The sequence below is a fragment of the Podarcis tiliguerta genome, assembly GCF_965153285.1.
Source record: "Podarcis tiliguerta genome assembly, chromosome: 1".
In the NCBI taxonomy this organism is placed as follows: Eukaryota; Metazoa; Chordata; class Lepidosauria; order Squamata; family Lacertidae; genus Podarcis; species Podarcis tiliguerta.
This window is the reverse complement of record NC_139534.1, coordinates 47,314,398-47,332,271: the sequence shown is the minus strand read 5'-3', so window position 1 is coordinate 47,332,271 and position 17,874 is coordinate 47,314,398. Positions and strand designations below refer to the sequence as shown.

At 42.8% G+C, this 17,874-nt stretch overlaps 1 long non-coding RNA gene across 1 annotated transcript; it reads left to right on the top strand.

Annotated features, from left to right (window-relative positions):
• The first annotated feature begins 94 nt into the window (after positions 1 to 94).
• Positions 95 to 13,396, top strand: LOC310670915. Its single transcript, XR_014507645.1, has 3 exons — positions 95 to 166; positions 6,362 to 6,467; positions 13,206 to 13,396. It is a non-coding gene; the product is annotated as an uncharacterized lncRNA (long non-coding RNA).
• The last annotated feature ends 4,478 nt before the right edge of the window (positions 13,397 to 17,874 follow it).

Here is a 17,874-nt window from a genome sequence, read left to right as displayed (position 1 = left end):
AGATAACAATACTATTGTTCTTCATCCCTGTTTTTCATGGAAATGACCATTTTTCTTCTCTTGCAGTTACCAAATTTGTCACTCCCTTGGTTTTGGCTGATCATCAGAACTTCAGCAGAACAAGTTTCTTCTTGGAAGGACTTCCCATTGGAATCAGTGCTTCTGGGTAAATATCTAAGCTATCACTTCTGGAAAAGATTCTGTTGTTAATTAAATAAAATTCCGTGACTTTAAATCTCTAAATGCATACCTCCCGCCCTTTTTTTTGAGGATGTTGGCACAGGAAGGAAGGGCTCAGATTTTCTGAAGTTTGAACTTGTGGGCAGAAAGCTAACAGCATTAGGTAGGGAGGGGAAAACCCTTCTTCAACATTTCCCTTTTCATTACTTTGGAAATATGGAATGTAAAGCAACCTCTTACTTGGGCATTGTTCTGTTGCAGCAGCGGACCAGAGCAAAAATGACTTTGGAATTTGATGAGCTCAAATGGTGAGGGGAGTGTAAATGGTCCAGATTTTGCCATAACATGCATTGCAATGAGCGCTTGATTGCTGTAGAGCAAGAGTGGGGAATCTTTTCCAGACCATGAGTCACATACCTCCAAGGACAACCCTCCAGGGGCCAGAAGTGGGCAGGACAAGGGGCAAAATGCTGGCATAGGTAAAAGCAACACATGTGGCTCTTACCTTTGTGCAGGAGAATACATTCCAGGCACACAAAATCCAGAGCTTCCATATACACATACGCTTCTCTCTTGCTCTGCATAGGCAAGAGAAATACATCATCACAGCTCTAGGATGAGACAAAAAGACTCCTGGAAGTCACAGAACAGAACTGGCAAGGGGCCGGTCCTAGGGGAGACTGAAATGCAAACTACCGTAACCACTACCTTTGGAGGAAACAAACTGGAAGGAAAAGTCCTCTCTATGTTTCATCATCCAACCAGGCATGTCTATACAGACTGCCTATCAGAGTGCCTTTCATTTTCAGCCACACCAGTTAATTAAGTAAGAAAAGTTTAACCGCAATTAAAGCTTTAGTTGTTTAATCTACTAATTAAATCAATTAACCATGCAATTGAAGGATATATGATAAGGACTGGGGTACTGGCTGATGACTAATATGTTCTCTATAAATGCTATATGGGGGTGTCTTGCGATGATGACTTGATGAGCAGAGAATGACACTCTGCATGTGCTCTAGAGACTTTGGACAGTTAATCTTCTCATAAGAACCCAGATAGATGATTGAAAGCCTGGCTGTGCAGACAAAACTCCCAAGACCAGAGCTGAAGATTCTAGTATGCCAGAAGGACCATCCCCAGGTCTGCCTCCATAGGATGCCCTGGAAGGATATTCAGGGTGGGTTCCTGGCCTCACCTCCACCAGAGCAGCCTCCAGCCAAGTCAGAGGCTAAGTCACCCCTCCCAAACCCTTGAGAGTGTTGGAGTCAGAAGGTCCAAGCCCTGGAAGCTAGTTGATGACAGAGCAAACACCTGAGAACCCAATGTCACAAAGCAACTTTAAAGTAAAGGCTTCCTTGAGAGCAATGGTACAGGGCTTTTAGCACAGACTTCAGCACCTGCAGCTGGTATTGGATATGATCTGGGAGGCCAGGCTAATGAGCCTTCAGCTGGAATCTGCCGTTTGCTGAAACAATGTGTGCAATTCAGATCCCTACATGACCCCTTTGCTTCCTTGATCACTTGTTACTGCATCTTCTCAGTTGCTTCTGGATGTTTGTGCTGCCCCTGGATTTTGCTTTGACTTGGATCTCTCTCATGCCTTATCCTGGCTTGATATTAACCTTGCTTTCCAGACTTCTCTTGCTACTTTGTGTGGGCCCAAGTCTGCAGTTTAAGTAGAGGTTGGATGGCCATCTCTCGTCACCTGTAATTCCTGCATCATAAGAAGTTGGACTAGATGACTCTTGAGGTCAATTCCACCTCTACAATTCCATGATTCATGTTTGGGAGCAATGTTGCATTGCAGTACATTGCTCCCACTGTAGGAAGAGTGGTTGGTAGGACATGGTGTGAGGCCATTTCCGCAGCCTTCTACTGGCTGCCCCTTCTGGTGGGATCCAGTAAGCTACGTATCAGCCTCCTGAAAACATAGGAGAAATGTCTCCCCCAGCTTCAGAAAGCAACCGAAAATTAGTTTCTGTTTTCATGGTGGGAATAATGCTTTGGGGAAATTATGATAACTATATACTGCTTAATGCCAAAATAGGTTTCCAAGAGAGTTGCAAAGTATAAAAACTAGCAATGCAAAGATTAAAATATAAACAACCATAATTAAAATGGCCAATAAAAGAATCCCGATAAGCTAAATAAATCTGTAATTAAAATAGACAATGAAACAATCCCATTTAAGCAACATAGTAATTGAAGCAAGAGACTCAGAAAGAAAGATCAAGAGAATGCCTGTATGGATGAGATTTCAACCCAGCTGCATCCACTTGCATCCATGCATTCTGCAATAGAATGGCATATGTTCTTTCATTAGAATAAGATAGACTAGAAAAGAAACATAATTGTCCTAAAATAGCTTATCAACAGTGCAAAATAGCTCAAGAATAAGGAATATTGACTCCCAGTTGGGAGCAGCTGCCATGTGTGAAATGGCAGGCTGTGAATACACTCTTGTGTCCTGGTGTTCATGTGTATGCATTTACATGCATGTGCTTAGAGACAGGATGTGGGCCTGTTCTCCACTCTCACATCTAGCTCCTTGAAATTTTACGGGAGGTGCAGAAAGCCTGAAGAATTAGCAACTCAAAATGCTAACAAAGAACACCCAACAGGCAAGAACAGACAGAAAACGGAGTAAATGATATACCAAAGAGAGGGACGAGGAAATGGAGACTCTGGTAAATTGGGAGAGTGGGAGATGATTGTATATGCGTGTTCTGGGAGTGTGCTTCACTTTCCACCTCTGACACACCTTGCTGTTGTCACCCAGTCATCTCTTTGAGCAAAGATCCTGGCAGTCATGTTGAATTGTAGAGCAACTTTTTGATGTGGCTAAATATAGCCTCCAAAGTAGACCGAGCCCACCCAAATGCATCCAAGTTGAAATTTTGCCAGAGGCTACTAGGGGCTTCTCTACTTAGTGAGTTTGGAAGGACCCTTTAGTATCTGTCATGAGGAAGGAATAAGTGGAAAGTGGCCCTTCAATGTGCTCCAGCACTTGGTCTCAGACATGGAACCAAAGTTTCTACAAGGGGAAACATGACATTTATTTAATTTTTTGCTTCTACATTATTTGGAGCATGACAGCTCCCCTGCAAATGGCTCACACTAAGGTACACTTAAAATAAGTAGTTTGGGTTGAATCTTGCATTAAAAAGCACATAAATCTAGGGTAAAATCCACATGTGATTATATGACTAATGCATCTCTTTCCTCAGACAAATAAATATTCCATAACTGAGCTCAACGAGGTCCCCCCCCCCTCCAAGATTACACATTTATATTTAACCACTTGTGATTTTCTTACCTTACAGGTGCACTTTTGATGAGGCTTTTAAAGTGTGATCTAAAGGCGCATAATTTGGTAACTGGTTATGTAATGGTTCTTCAGGGAATATTCAGAAAGAATATTTTCTGGATCCAGTCAGGATCTTATAGGACAAAGCTTTAGTCCTCTTCACAGGCTGGATAATAATGCTGCATTGTTTTTAAATGTCCAGGATCGAGCCAGTTCAATTCACTTCTCACGTGAACAAAAGGAGCCAAACTGGTACACTCTGAGTTTGCGGTGATACTAAAGAGAGAGAGAAACACACCACCTTCTGTTTGTCTTCTGATACATATCTTCAAAAAACACAGATCCTGAACCATATATAAATATATATAAATCATCCAGCCGTTAAATCCTTGACTATTTGCAGATTCAGGAGTCACCCAAAGGAGCAAGATTACAGAAGTTGCATGTAGTTTTCTTTATAGCTGTGTTGGTTTAATGGCAGTTTTATTGGGGTTTACTTCCCCCCTTCTTGAGATTATAAATAAGCTTTATATAGGAAGCTGAGAAAGATCATTCCCATAAGTTGTTTGCTGAGCAGGGCAGGGCCACTGCATTATCTTGCTGATGGGTAGGTTGTACTTGCTTACCGGGAGGGAGAGGAGGAAGGTCAAGGTGGTGGGGAGGTTGGCAGGGTGCAAACACCCCACCAGGAGTGCCAAATAGGCTCTGCCAGTGCTTTTGCACCACACAGTCCTCCTTAGCACCTTGTCCCTCACAGTAAACAAGAGCAACCCACCTGCCAGGCAGCTAGCATAGCAGCTCCATGCCACCTGCAGAATCACTTCTGATCACTCTGGAGTACTTTCTACCTCAGTGGTAGAGCAAGTGGCCACTGGTTCAATCTCTGTCATCTCCATGTAAAGCTGAGGGAGACCCCAGCCTGAAATCCCGGAGAGCCTCTGATAGTCAGTGTAAACAGTACAAAGCTAGATGGACCATTAATCTGATTTGGTCTGTGACTGGTGAGGTTTTATCCTGAAAACAGGGAGGGACAAATCTGACACATTTTGATTTCTTACAGTTTCTCCCTTTCTCCGCTCCCCACATTTCTGCCTCACTTTATGAATGTTGTTGCTGTTAAACGAGGATGTAAAAATAGTTAAGAGATTTCGTGTCACATAAGGTTTCCTTGAGATGGAGTCGTCTTGGCATGCAGACTTTTCCAAAGTTACAAATTGTTGGGCTCCTGTTGCTAAAAATAAGCTCCTGAATTATTTATTAAACATTACATTTAGGATTTGCAGCTAAAACACACAAGAGTGTAAAAGTTCAAAGGCGGCACGTTCCTTCCCATTGAAAGGAGAAATACTTTTAAAAGTTGGGTGTTTCATTTTTGATCACCCTGTCTTGTAGTCTTTGAAGGGCTGATTTGCCATTTGAAAATGAAATGTGATTTTTGAGAAAGAAGAAGAGAAAAGTGTGTGTGTATTTTAATGTTCCAAAGGAGGCAGCAGCAATGATTACAGCTGTTTAACAGGAAAATCTTTTCTTTGCAAAGGAAGGCATTTCGTACCTTTGACCATGTTGCCTCCAAGGAAGATGGGCTCAGGACTTAGTGCTGGGTCAGAGCCTGGTCAAGTCGTAACGCTTCATGGTTCTTGACACAGCTCTGATATAAGAAGCTCTGTAAATGCCAGAGAAGAGACAAGTGAGCTCTATTATTTATATCTCAAAGCAAAAAAGGATGTCTGGGCTTTTTCCCCCTTGTACTGCTTCAACTGGTAAGAGAGAGCATTGGATTTGCAGAGCAGCTTAATTTCATCATTTGCAGGAAATATATATTTATATAAAATGTGTATCTCTCCCCGCACCCCACCCCACTCTATCACAACAGCATCATTCTAAATAGGCTTGGTCAGTGCTTTTTTTCTAAAACAATGTTTAGGGGTACTCTCATTTTCCTACTCATATTGAAATACTGCCCCTCAATGAGGTCAAACTTAGACGCACAAAATGTTTAGGCGTACCCCTGCGTATCACACCCCCCGCCCAGAAAATAAGCACAGCGCTTGGTGGTGGGAAAAAGGCAGGCTCGGATTGGGGTGAATCTCCAGGGCAAGAGAGTTCAAGGGTAAAGGGCATGTATCTTCCAACCATTGATGCAGTAATGGAAATAGCTCACTTGGTGGGGCAGAGCTGCAATGTTAGCCTCCCAACAGGCATGTCACTGATGCTTACTGGGAGGAGAGGAGGAGACAAAGGTGTGGTGAGGTTGGGGCTGTTCAGGCATTCTGGTGGAACCAATGCCTATCAGATGAGTTGCTTCTGTAGAGAAAGATTTTAGGAAGCAACCCTCTCTGACATGTTACTTAAAACTAGACTTCCAGCTCAGGTGTTATTGGGACAAATTCACATTTAAAGAGTTGGATGTGCCATCTTGGAGATGGTGCTTGGCTGATTAGCTGAGGTAACATAGCTAACAACAGAGAACAAGTTTTAGATCTCAGATTTAATCTCTGCCATTACCAGTCAAAGCAGTGTTCTTCAATCTGGGGTCTCCAGATGCTGATAGATTACAGTTCCCACGATCCATGATCGTTGGCTGAGATGGCTGTGGATGATGGGACTTCTTGTCCAACAACATTTGAAGAACCTATGTTGAAAAGCACTGAATTAAAGCATCTTGGGTAGCAGGTCTGGGGAAAGTTCTCTTCTTGATATCTTGGCACTGAGTTGCTACCAGGCAGAGTGGACAGTACTGGATATGTGGACCAGAGATCTGACTTGGTTACTGCAGCCTCATTTTCTTATACCAGTTTTGAATATATGTGCATTGCTCAGCACTTGTAATCTCACCTAACATTTGTTTGTTTCCCTCTGTTCTTTTCACAGTTCTGCCCTTCTTCTCATCAAGGTCATTTCCAAGTTTATACTTGGAAATACTGCTCCTGCAATTCATAAAGGGTTAATCTATGCCTAACGTACGAGTCAGGCACAAGTAAGTCACTCCACTTTGTATTCTCAGTGAACCCTTGTCCAACTTGTTAAGTGTTGGAAAATTGACTTCTGGCCAGTCAGAGGAGAAGCACAACCCTATGATGTCTGCTCAGAAGATTGTCCTATTCACTTCAATGGGGTTTATTCTCAGGTAAATGGGTATAGGCTTGCAGGCTCCCTGCCACCTTCTCACATGATCTGAAGGGACTTGCGTTCCTCCTCCATTCCCATCCTCTTGTCATCAAGTAAGAGCTGTTCGACAGTGGAATTTGCTGCCAAGGAGTGTGGTGGAGTCTCCTCCTTTGGAGGTCTTTAAGCAGAGGCTTGACAACCATATGTCAGGAGTGCTCTGATGGTGTTTCCTGCTTGGCAGGGGGTTGGACTCGATGGCCCTTGTGGTCTCTTCCAGTTCTATGATTCTATGATTCTATGATTCTTTTATTTGACTTCATCTATCCAGCCAGGAATTGTGTTCCTGACCACCACTCTGCCAAAAACACAACTTTGTTAATATTACATAGTAGGCAGAAGTAGACATGTAAGGCTGCAATCCTAACCCCATTTATCTGGGAGTAAGCTCACTGAATGCAATGGGACTGACATGGTTAGGATTGCAGCCTAAATGGTTAGGTTTTGGAGCACAGTCAAGTGACTGATGCCTCTTGATTACATGAGGATTGCCTTGCTGGATCCAAACAAAGGTCCATCACTAGGCCAAACAATGGCAAGATAGTTGTTTCTGGGAAGCATCACAATCAGGGTACAAAGTGGTGGCGACAGACTTTGTCCCAGCATCTGTTAACCCAAAATATGTTGTCTATGAACATGGAGGTTTAATTTGCAGCACATTGTTATAGCCATAACTTGGGTGACTGGTGAGAAATTTCCACAATTAAATCTGGTTAACATTCAGGAGACAATTACGAAATGGAAGGGAGTCATAGTTCATTGGTAGACCACTTGCTTTGAATGCATAAGATCTCAAGTTCAGTTTCAGTTAAAAGGGGTGGTGGTGAAGCAAGCAAGCACTGCAGGACACATCCAGGATAGTGTTCTGGCAACTGCTACTTCCTGATGTCCCAGAAGCAACAGAAAAACCATTGTTCATATGTTCATATGTTCACCATGATCATCCTTATACTGAAAAAGCCATAGATAAGAAATGGAAGAAGGTGGACAACCAAGCATCTGGAATGAGCTCCATCCTTTGAAGGGACAGTTGCTGGCCACCCAAGGGACAGATTCACCCATGAGGGTTCAGAGATTGGTCAGTCATCTATGGTGCAGAGTTGTTGTTACGAATATGAATGGGGCAAGAACATTTTAAATACTCAAATAGTGTCTGGAAGCAATGACAAAAGAGGAAATTAGAAATCCTCTGCCTTGGTGTAATCATGCCTTTTAAGTTTCAAAAATGTTATTGTCAACAGAACGAATGTGTTCATTGGTTTAGTCGCAGTTGTTCAGCACTTTCCAAAATGAAAGGCGCTGCTGCAAATGCTAGGGCATTATGTTGTCTGACAACCCCATGCTTTAAGACTACTGTGTTTTGCATATGAGCTAAGGAAGAGGTGAAGGGAAGGTTAGTTTGAAATGGCATCATGCTTTGGTTAGGTGCAGTCAAATCAGTTGTCAGATTAATTGCATTGTGGTGTGAATGCAAACAAACTTTGCAAAGAGATTGAGGGAAGGTTAAACCATTAGCTGTGGAAAACCTCAGGATCAATGTTTATCAGAGTCAGGTGAATTGTACTGTGTGCTTACCAGAAGTTGACATCTTATCCCCAGATATAATTCACTTTTGTCCTCGAGTATGTAATTATGTCACATGCTGAAGCTTGGTGAACAATGAAATGTGGATGACTGAATAGGCAAACAGGAATATCAAAGACTTAAGAGACAGCACGTTGGCAGCATGTACTTTTTCAAATGTCTTCTTGTTTTCTCTTCTTCAGTAAAACAATATTAGTGCCAGGTGATAATAGGTTTTCCAACTTTCTGCCTTCAGAAAAGCCATGGCATATTGACCAGTATTGCCAAGGAAAACCTGCCGATCCAACACAGAACTCCAGCACATTGCCAAGAATTGAGGGGGTTGTTTTCAAGGGTGCAACCTGAATTTATGCAGGTCCAGGGAGGCCTGTGGACTTTACCTGTCCCCCATGTGAGCTAAGAGCATAACCTGACTCAGAACAGGTGTAGGACTTCCTGATGTTATTGGACTCCAAATCATATCAACCCCAGCTAGCATGGTCAAAGGTGATGGGAATTGTAGCCAGGCAACATCAGGGGAGCTGCATGTTCCCTATGCCTGACTTAAAAACATACCCAGTGCTCTCTTGTGACCTGCACCCTATAGGATGAAATCCATAATGATAGCATAATGGTCCTTCAGGGACTCTTGTTTGCCACTACTAATCTATTCACTGAGGAAATATTGAGAAGCAAACAAGGACCACTTGGGTTCTCTAGAACACAATTGGAAAACCACTGACCTAGGTTGCTATCAAGCTATCTCTCAGCTACCACTGCCAAGAAGAAAATGAAAAGACTCTCTGCATCTACTGGCTGCTACCAGTGGAAAGCAAGTAAGATGGAAAGCAGGAAACAGGACCATTCATTCCATACAGATATGGCATTGTCACATTAGTCCAGAGACCAGAAGTTATATTTACGTGCAAGAGCATCTTCATTCATCTTAATGCAGAGAACATCAACATGCACACACAGGAGCACACTGAGTTGCCCCCTCCAATGAAGAACCTCACTAATGAGGTTGAGGCCATGGGTTCATGTTCTTCTCCAAAGCTGTGCTCCAGACTGTCCTTCGTAGATTTAGGTGCATGTGGGAGTGAGTACAGGCCAGCAACTTGAAAGGCTTTGAAAAAGGATTAGACAAATTCATGGAGTATGTGGCAGCATGGCTATTAGTTGCTGGAAAACCAAATGCGGAGAACGCTGTTGAATTCTGGGTCTGCTTGCAAACTTCCTATGGGTACCCGGTTGACCACTGTGAGAATATGATGCTGGGCTGATGCTTTGACCTGATTCACTAGGGCTCTTCTTAGGTTCCCACTGTCGACATGCCCAGGAATTCTGAAGGTAGCTAACACAAAGTGAATTTCAACAACAGAGTTAAATATATATAGAACAGAATTAAAGCACAACTTTTTAAGATGTCTACTTATGGCAACAATAGGTCCAGCTTTCTTTCTTTCTTTTTTTACCCACACACCAAGGCCTTTTGCCAGCTAGTCTCCTGTCTTTTGCCTGTTCTAAGAGCCTTACAGACAAATGCAGCCTGTCTAAGACCAAGGATTCCACCCCATGCCCCTTCTCAGGAGCCGCCCTCCTTCAGCATTTGCCATCTGCCATGCCAGTAGGACCTGGTGAATCAGCAGAGCACAAAAGAACGTTGCTGTGGCACCTGCTGAATATTCATGATATATGAATATTCATTAAATTAGCATCTGTATGACCAGGCCTCCAGATTCACAACTGGCATTGCAGGAAAAGGGCCTATTGTATTTTAATTAAATGCCAGCTTGATTTCTAAACAGCTATACTTACCAGGATTTAATCAACTGAGAAGGATAGCAACACATTTCCAAACCCTGGGGATGCAGCCCCTCCTCTCCCCCTTTGCACGTTTAATACGAGTGGGAGTTATGTGTTTGCAAGGAAAGGAAAAAAGACCTCTCTGAGCAACCAAAATAGCATCAGATTATCTTTATAATAGATTCACACTGTGTGGGATCCATCAACATTTTCCCTGAGGCACAATCAGACAAGAATAGTAAAGTGGTTAATATATCTTCAGGGAAAGGAGGGACATTTTCATATGGAGTGGCGCAGAGCTTAAGCATCGCCAATAATGTACAGATCAAGAAGCAGAGGAAAAGAAAGCAATACTATAGCCTTTAACAAGGAGCAGGAGAGAGAAATTTGGCTAGCTTTATTTACATCTCTCAATAGAGTCAGGTGTTTAAGGGGAGAAAGAATAAACATTGGCCATTGCCTAGTACCAGGGCTAAACTGAAAGAAGGAAATCTAAGAGGTAAACATTCACACTCAAATCTGTGACCATCTTATTTAATGAAAGAAATGAGTAGCTGTACCAGCCCCGCTTTATTGGGATAGGGAAAAGGCAACTTTATATGAAAGTGAAATGTAACAGTACTACAAAATTCACCAAATAACAGCATTATTAATTCATTGACACAATTCAGTGTTTATGGTGGTGTACACAGTTTCACAAATAAGATCCCCAGTCCAGGGAACTAAGTATTTACACTTTGACAGTAACATAGGGAGAGAGGAGAGAGACAGGCAAAGGCAATCAGAGATGAAAGTGAGCAAATCCAGTTTCAAAGTTGTAGACATACCCATTTTCACATGGAGATGAAATTCCATCTTTCTCCAGAGGAGTTCAGCATGGCATCCGAGTGATCTCCTGTTAACCTACAGCCTAAATTCATAACTGCAAAGCTTCAGCAAGGTTTCTGCAGCATGTGCCTTGAGATCATGATTTGCCAGTTTCTTAAAAACACTTCTGGATAGTACAGTGGTACCTCAGATTAAGTACTTAATTCGTTCCAGAGGTCAGTTCTTAACCTGAAACTGTTCTTAACCTGAAGCACCACTTTAGCTAATGGGGCCTCCCGCTGCTGCCGCGCTGCCAGAGCACAATTTCTGTTCTCGTCCTGAAGCAAAGTTCTTAACCTGAAGCACTATTTCTGGGTTAGCAGAGTGTGTAACCTGAAGCGTATGTAACCTGAAGCGTATGTAACCTGAAGTGTACCACTGTAATCTATTGTTCTGTTAATATGCATTTTAAAAAAACAAAACAAAAAATACCATAAGATTCCTCTCATTCTACAGAGCAGAAAGGAACCATGTCTATTCTCTGTTATTTGATAAATGTGTGGCATCCATATACACTTTGGTTGCATCCAGTGTCTTGAATTTAAAACCCATCTACTGAAAAGAAAGATGCATCTATAAACATCCCATGGTCTTGTTTCTGAGAAGCATCACCCCACAGCTAGGACACATTACCACATGTGGTATCTGATATGGCAATGGGATAATGTTGAAGGTTCCACATTTCTCACTGCTTTTTCTTTGTTTGGGAGAAAGCAGGGAACTGCTTTCCAGGAACTGTGCGGTCCTTTAAAGTAGATTTCACAATTTGTTTGGGTGGCCATGGACAGACCTATCTCTTTTTCTGTGCTGTGTGGTTCAGATGAGATATGGGTAACTTGCCCCAATTCCTCCCTTTTAGGTAGAATCCTAATACCCTAATATTGACTGAGCCAGAGAGAGAAAATGATGCATTCACACACACACACACACGCACGTGCAAATCGGGTTGTTTTCAGCTGTTCCAGAGAACTGACACCAGCAGTACAATGAAACAGAAATGAGCTGGAAGAGCATTGTGGGTATTGACATGCTAATGAGCACGCTAAGTCCTTTCTGAAGGGAAACTGCACACTGGCTCGCTTAAAGCCATAGACCCACCAAAACAGTTTGCAGCCCCTTAATTGAGTCAAAACCTCATGTGCACACATCAGTGTCAGATTTGCAAGAACTTAGTCTGTGATCATATAGATACAGGTATCCTAAAAGAAATAATTTATTATTAATAATAATAATACTTTTAGACTGTTTTGGGGGAAGATGCCCATCCAAAGTGATTTACAGTTAAAAAGAAAAAAAGCAGAAGATGAAAAGAACAATAATGCAAGATTTTAAAACTTAAATATCTACCATGCAACAACACATTGAACAAGCAATTCTTTAACAGAGCTGGAAAGAACATAATCCAATCATACCATAAACAAGTTAATAAATGCCCTGCTTTGAAGGGCAATTGAGAAAAGAAAAATAGGCGTTCAAGGCCCGTGATGTAGAAATTTGATGCAGTTCCAACTGAAGGGAAATAACTACGGGATAATCATTCTAAACATGAATATTGCTGTGCCATACTTAACAGTATAAACCAAGACACATTTGGTGTTTCCATCAAGAATTCCCTTCGCCTCTCACCCCATTTGACAAGCTCTCTTTCAGCAATCCAGATGTTGTGTGGAATTCCAGAAACAAAAGTGCTGCTCCAACTTCCAGAGCTCTTTGCCCAGTGAGGAGCTTCCTCTCTTTCTAAGGCTGTCCTCTGCTTGGCTCATTAGATGGTCAGATGTCACAACTGTTGTCTTTCTTCTCTCTCTCTCTCTCTCTCTCTCTCTCTCTCTCTCATTCTCTCCTTCTCCTTCCCTTTCCCTCCATGCTCTCAAAACATACATGGACTCTACCCCACTCACAGAAACACATTTACATACATACCCATCTTGCCCATGCACAACTGCAATAAGAGAACAGGAAGTCCACTAGCACTTCTAGAGATAAGGGGGGTAATTCTTGCACTGATGGAGCAAATTAGCTAAATGCAAACCAATGGGACTTCAGAATGGGAACCAAATTTCTTACAAAGCATTACCTAAAAAACTGTTCTTTAGTAGATTAAAGGTTGAAGAGTGGAGAAGCAAGCCAGTGTGTAATAAAATGAATTACATTTATATTTGCAAATAATATTAATTGGCCACTTGTTGCTTAGGTGGAACTACTTTTTTCGTAAGCTGAAATTCTCTGGGTTTGTTGTCATCATCAAAGTATTCAACTTCACTGAGCCTCCATACACCCCCTTTCTCCTTGACTGATTGCTCTTTCTACTCCCTAGCATTTCCTAAGTGCTGCAGAGTCCCTGCCTGCAGGCTCTGAATCCAACACAACACAGTGCAAAGGGGAAAAGAAATGGGGGGAAAAGACACAAACAATCATGGAAGCGCCACCTCCTCCTCTGGCTGATTGATGGAGACAGGTTGGTGTTGCCCTTGCCATGATGTTTTCCATGGGAGGCAAATGGTTGTATCCAGCACTCAGTTAAAGTCACTTAGCGGTGTCGACCACAGCAAACTATGGCAAGTTCTTAAAGAAACAGGAGTGCCTGATCACCTCATCTGTCTCCTGAGAAATCTCTATGTGGGACAAGAAGCTACAGTTAGAACTGGATATGGAATAACAGACTGGTTCAAAATTGGGAAAGGAGTACGACAAGGCTGTATATTGTCTCCCTGCTTATTTAACATATGCATAATTTGTCATGCGAAAGGCTGGACTGGATGAATCTCAAACCGGAATTAAGATTGCCGGAAGAAATATCAACAATCTCAGATATGCAGATGAAACAACCTTGGCAGAAAGTGAGGAGGAATTAAAGAACCTTTTAATGAGGGTGAAAGAGGAGAGCACAAAATATGGTCTGAAGCTCAACATCAAAAAAACTAAGATCATGGCCACTGGTCCCATCACTTCCTGGCAAATAGAAGGGGAAGAAATGGAGGCAGTGAGAGATTTTACTTTCTTGGGCTCCATGATCACTGCAGATGGTGACAGCAGTCACAAATTAAAAGACGCCTGCTTCTTAGGAGAAAAGCAATGACAAACCTAGACAGTATCTGAAAAAGCAGAGACATCACCTTGCCAACAAAGGTCCTTATGGTTAAAGCTATGGTTTTCCCCAGTAGTGATGTATGGAAGTGAGAGCTGGACCATAAAGAAGGCTGATCGCAGAAGAATTGATGCTTTTGAATTATGGTGCTGGAGGAGACTCTTGAGAGTCCCATGGACTGCAAGAAAATCAAACCTATCCATTCTTAAGGAAATCAGCCCTGAGTGATTACTGGAAGGACAGATCATGAAGCTGAGGCTCTAATACTTTGGCCACCTCATGAGAAGACAAGACTCCCTGGAAAAGACCCTGATGTTGGGAAAGATTGAGGGCACAAGGAGAAGGGGACAACAGAGGATGAGATGGGTGGACAGTGTTCTTGAAGCTACCAGCATGAGTTTGACCAAACTGCGGGAGGCAGTGGAAGACAGGAGTGCCTGGAGTGCTTTGGTCCATGGGGTCACGAAGAATTGGACATGACTAAATGACTAAACAACAATAGCAAGCGGTATACTTGCTCCACTGGTGTAATTAATGTTTTGTGTCAAAGGGACATTGTTGCACTACAGAATGTGTAAGAAGCTTGCTGGTAACTTTGTACAATATATTGCACTGGATTCCTCTGTCGTGCAACATTTAAGCCTACATGGACTGGTGCAGCCTCCCAGTGGCTCTTGGTCTCCCAGCTGGTAGCTGGAGATGGGAGAGAAAATCAGTTGAAATCAGAGATGTTAGCCATATTCATTGGTTTCATTGGGTCTACTCTGAGTGGGACTTAGGATATAGCCCCATGTTCTAGGAAGCTCTGGAGTTTCTGTAAAAGCTTATCTCAATGTGTGTGGGGATCAGAAATAGTAGACAACTGTCCCTGAAAAAAATGGCTGATTTTCTTCACCATCTTTCAGGCAGGCACAGAGAAAAGTTGGGAATACTATCAAGCACATTTTCAGCTTACATGGGATGATAACTAGTTCCAAAAGGCCTGACTGGTGCCCCTAAGAAGGTGGGACAGAGTCACAACGCAAGCTTTACTGCTGTTTACCAACAGGAAGCAGGATGAGGGCAGGCCTATGAGGGCACATGGGCAGAGTGACACCCCAGAATCCTTTGCCACTGGAATCCTTGCCTATTATATAAATGCAAAGGTCTCCCAGGAAATAAATCAAAATGGATTTTTTTCCCCTTTATGGTGGAAAGTTTGAAAACCACTGATCAGAAAACTACATTTCTGAGCTGTCAGGCATAGGATTATGCTGTAACTCCATCTGAAGAAAAGGTGGGTGGGGGATCGTCATGAGTAATGGGACTGAACTGGGTATTTCATGCTCTTGCCAAGAGTATACCATAACGAAATGAAAAAGTGCAGTGTTAGCTGACATCATTCAACAAAAATGAGATTCACGTACAGTTTTAGGGATTACATGTACACATAACTGAGCTGGAAAGTGAAATCTGGCCACGGAATGATAGTTTGTTTTCATAAACAGAACATTCATAACAGTCAATTCTTCAAAACACACACAAAGATATGTCCAGGCTGCTGCCCCTGGGCCCTGGCCGATTCATCTTCAGTTGTGAACATTCCGGAACTTGCTGAGTGAAGGATTTCATATTTTTTTTACATCATGATTTCTTACAGATAGCGAATCCCATGATGAAGGGGAACTCTTAAGAGGAAATCCCTGGAGATAGCAAGGGAGATATTTGTCACGTCACAAATACTATGAGTTTCATGCATGCCTGTGGACAGGGGCCTGGAAGTAGTTTCTACATGGATTCCCTGATGTGAAAGCAAATGCCCCAGAATGCAGTCGCTCTGCAGTGGTGTTCTGGGGGTTTGCACGAACGCAGGAAATCTCTATGCATGGAAAAACCTTCCCGTGATTAGGAGCACTGCCTGATTGGGGCTCTTGAATGTGGGGATGCCTCTAAGGGATTCAAAGCCCTCTTCAGACATGCATGATAAACATGTGAAGTTCTGAAGAGGAGAACACCACGAAGGTGTTCTGTGCATGGCATTTGGACACCTAACAGAGGAAGTCTTGTTGTTGTTTAGTCGTTCAGTCGTGTCCGACTCTTCGTGACCCCATGGATCAGAGCACGCCAGGCACTTTTGTCTTCCACTGCCACCCGCAGTTTGGTCAGATTCATGTTTGTAGCTTCGAGAACACTGTCTAGCCATCTCGTCCTCTGTCGTCCTCTTCTCCTTGTGCCCTCCATCTTTCCCAACATCAGGGTCTTTTCCAGTGAGTCTTCTCTTCTCATGAGGTGGCCAAAGTACTGGAGCCTCAGCTTCACGATCTGTCCTTCCAGTGAGCACTCCGGGCTGATTTCCTTGAGAATGGATAGGTTTGATCTTCTTGCAGTCCATGGGACTCTCAAGAGTCTCCTCCAGCACCATAATTCAAAAGCGTCAATTCTTCGGCGATCAGCCTTCTTTATGGTCCAGCTCTCACTTCCATACATCACTACTGGGAAAACCATAGCTTTTACTATACGGACCTTTGTTGGCAAGGTGATGTCTCTACTTTTTAAAATGCTATCTAGGTTTGCCATTGCTTTCCTCCCAAGAAGCAGGCGTCTCTTAATTTCGTGGCTGCTGTCACCATCTGCAGTGATCATGGAACCCAAGAAAGTAAAATCTCTCACTGCCTCCATTTCCTCCCCTTCTATTTGCCAGGAGGTGATGGGACCAGTGGCCATGATCTTCGTTTTTTTGATGTTGAGCTTCAGACCATATTTTGTGCTCTCCTCTTTCACCCTCAATAAAAGGTTTTTTAATTCCTCCTCACTTTCTGCCATCAAGGTTGTGTCATCTAGAGGAAGTCTAGGAAACTCCAAATTTGGAGTCTCAAATTTCAGTGGGGCCTCATGCAATGCCAAAATTTGGCACCCCCTGCCTCTTGCACTCCATTCTAAATAATAGTTGTCATGCCCCCTGCAGCTGCGAGCCTAGTGCAACCAAACTGATTGTGCTCCCCTAAAGCCATCTCCAAGTCTAGTCACATAAGCATCTTTTATTCAAATGTGACATTTATTAGCATTTTTACAGACCTGTCATGGACCACCTGAATGAGGCTTCTGGACCTCAGTTTGGGAACACCCTTGCACTAGTATATGCTTTTCTGTGCACATTACCTGGCTGCAGAACTGCATTGCAAAATTCAGAGAAGTACGCATTTCAAATGATGTCTGTGTTTCAGTTCACATACTGTTTTGTAATGTCAGATTAGGTAAGCTCACATTTAAATGCAAACTGAATTGAATTTCACCCCCATTCCTAGGTGGAGCTCAAATGTGATGGGCCCAGGGGCAGCAAGGTAGAAAGCCTTCCAACAGCCTTCCCAGCAGTGCCACACAGAGCATCATATTGTAATCATGCCTCTAGGTTACAGAGGCAAAAAGAAGAGTTGGCAATGCCTTTTTCGTAAGCGCTCATCCCTTTGTTGAATGGAATGTGTAGTATGTTGCCCTAGCTGCTTCTAACCTCAGCTCCAAAGCTCTGGATCTAGCAATAGATCCACTGTAAGGTCTATTAAACCAAGAGACGCTCTTCCCCCATGTGATAGAAATGTCCAGCTGCAATTGGAGACACGTTATTTCAGAACCCTACAGCTACCAAAAACTAGAAATGAAAGGACGCAAGTCCATCTTCACCCACACAGACGGTGCTTTGATGCAGATGTCATCAGCTAGGCCGAGGTAATGTTGTATATAAATGACAGTCCCTTAATTGCCTGGCATGCATACTTTCCCTGAAGGGTAATCAGCTTGCAGAATTTCTCTTGTGCAATTCTACCAGGAGTGCCAATGTTATTTAACTGCAAACAAAGAACATTTGAGGGAGAGGCTGTATGTGTTTGCTTTTTTTTATAAAAGAAAAAAAAACAAAACAAAT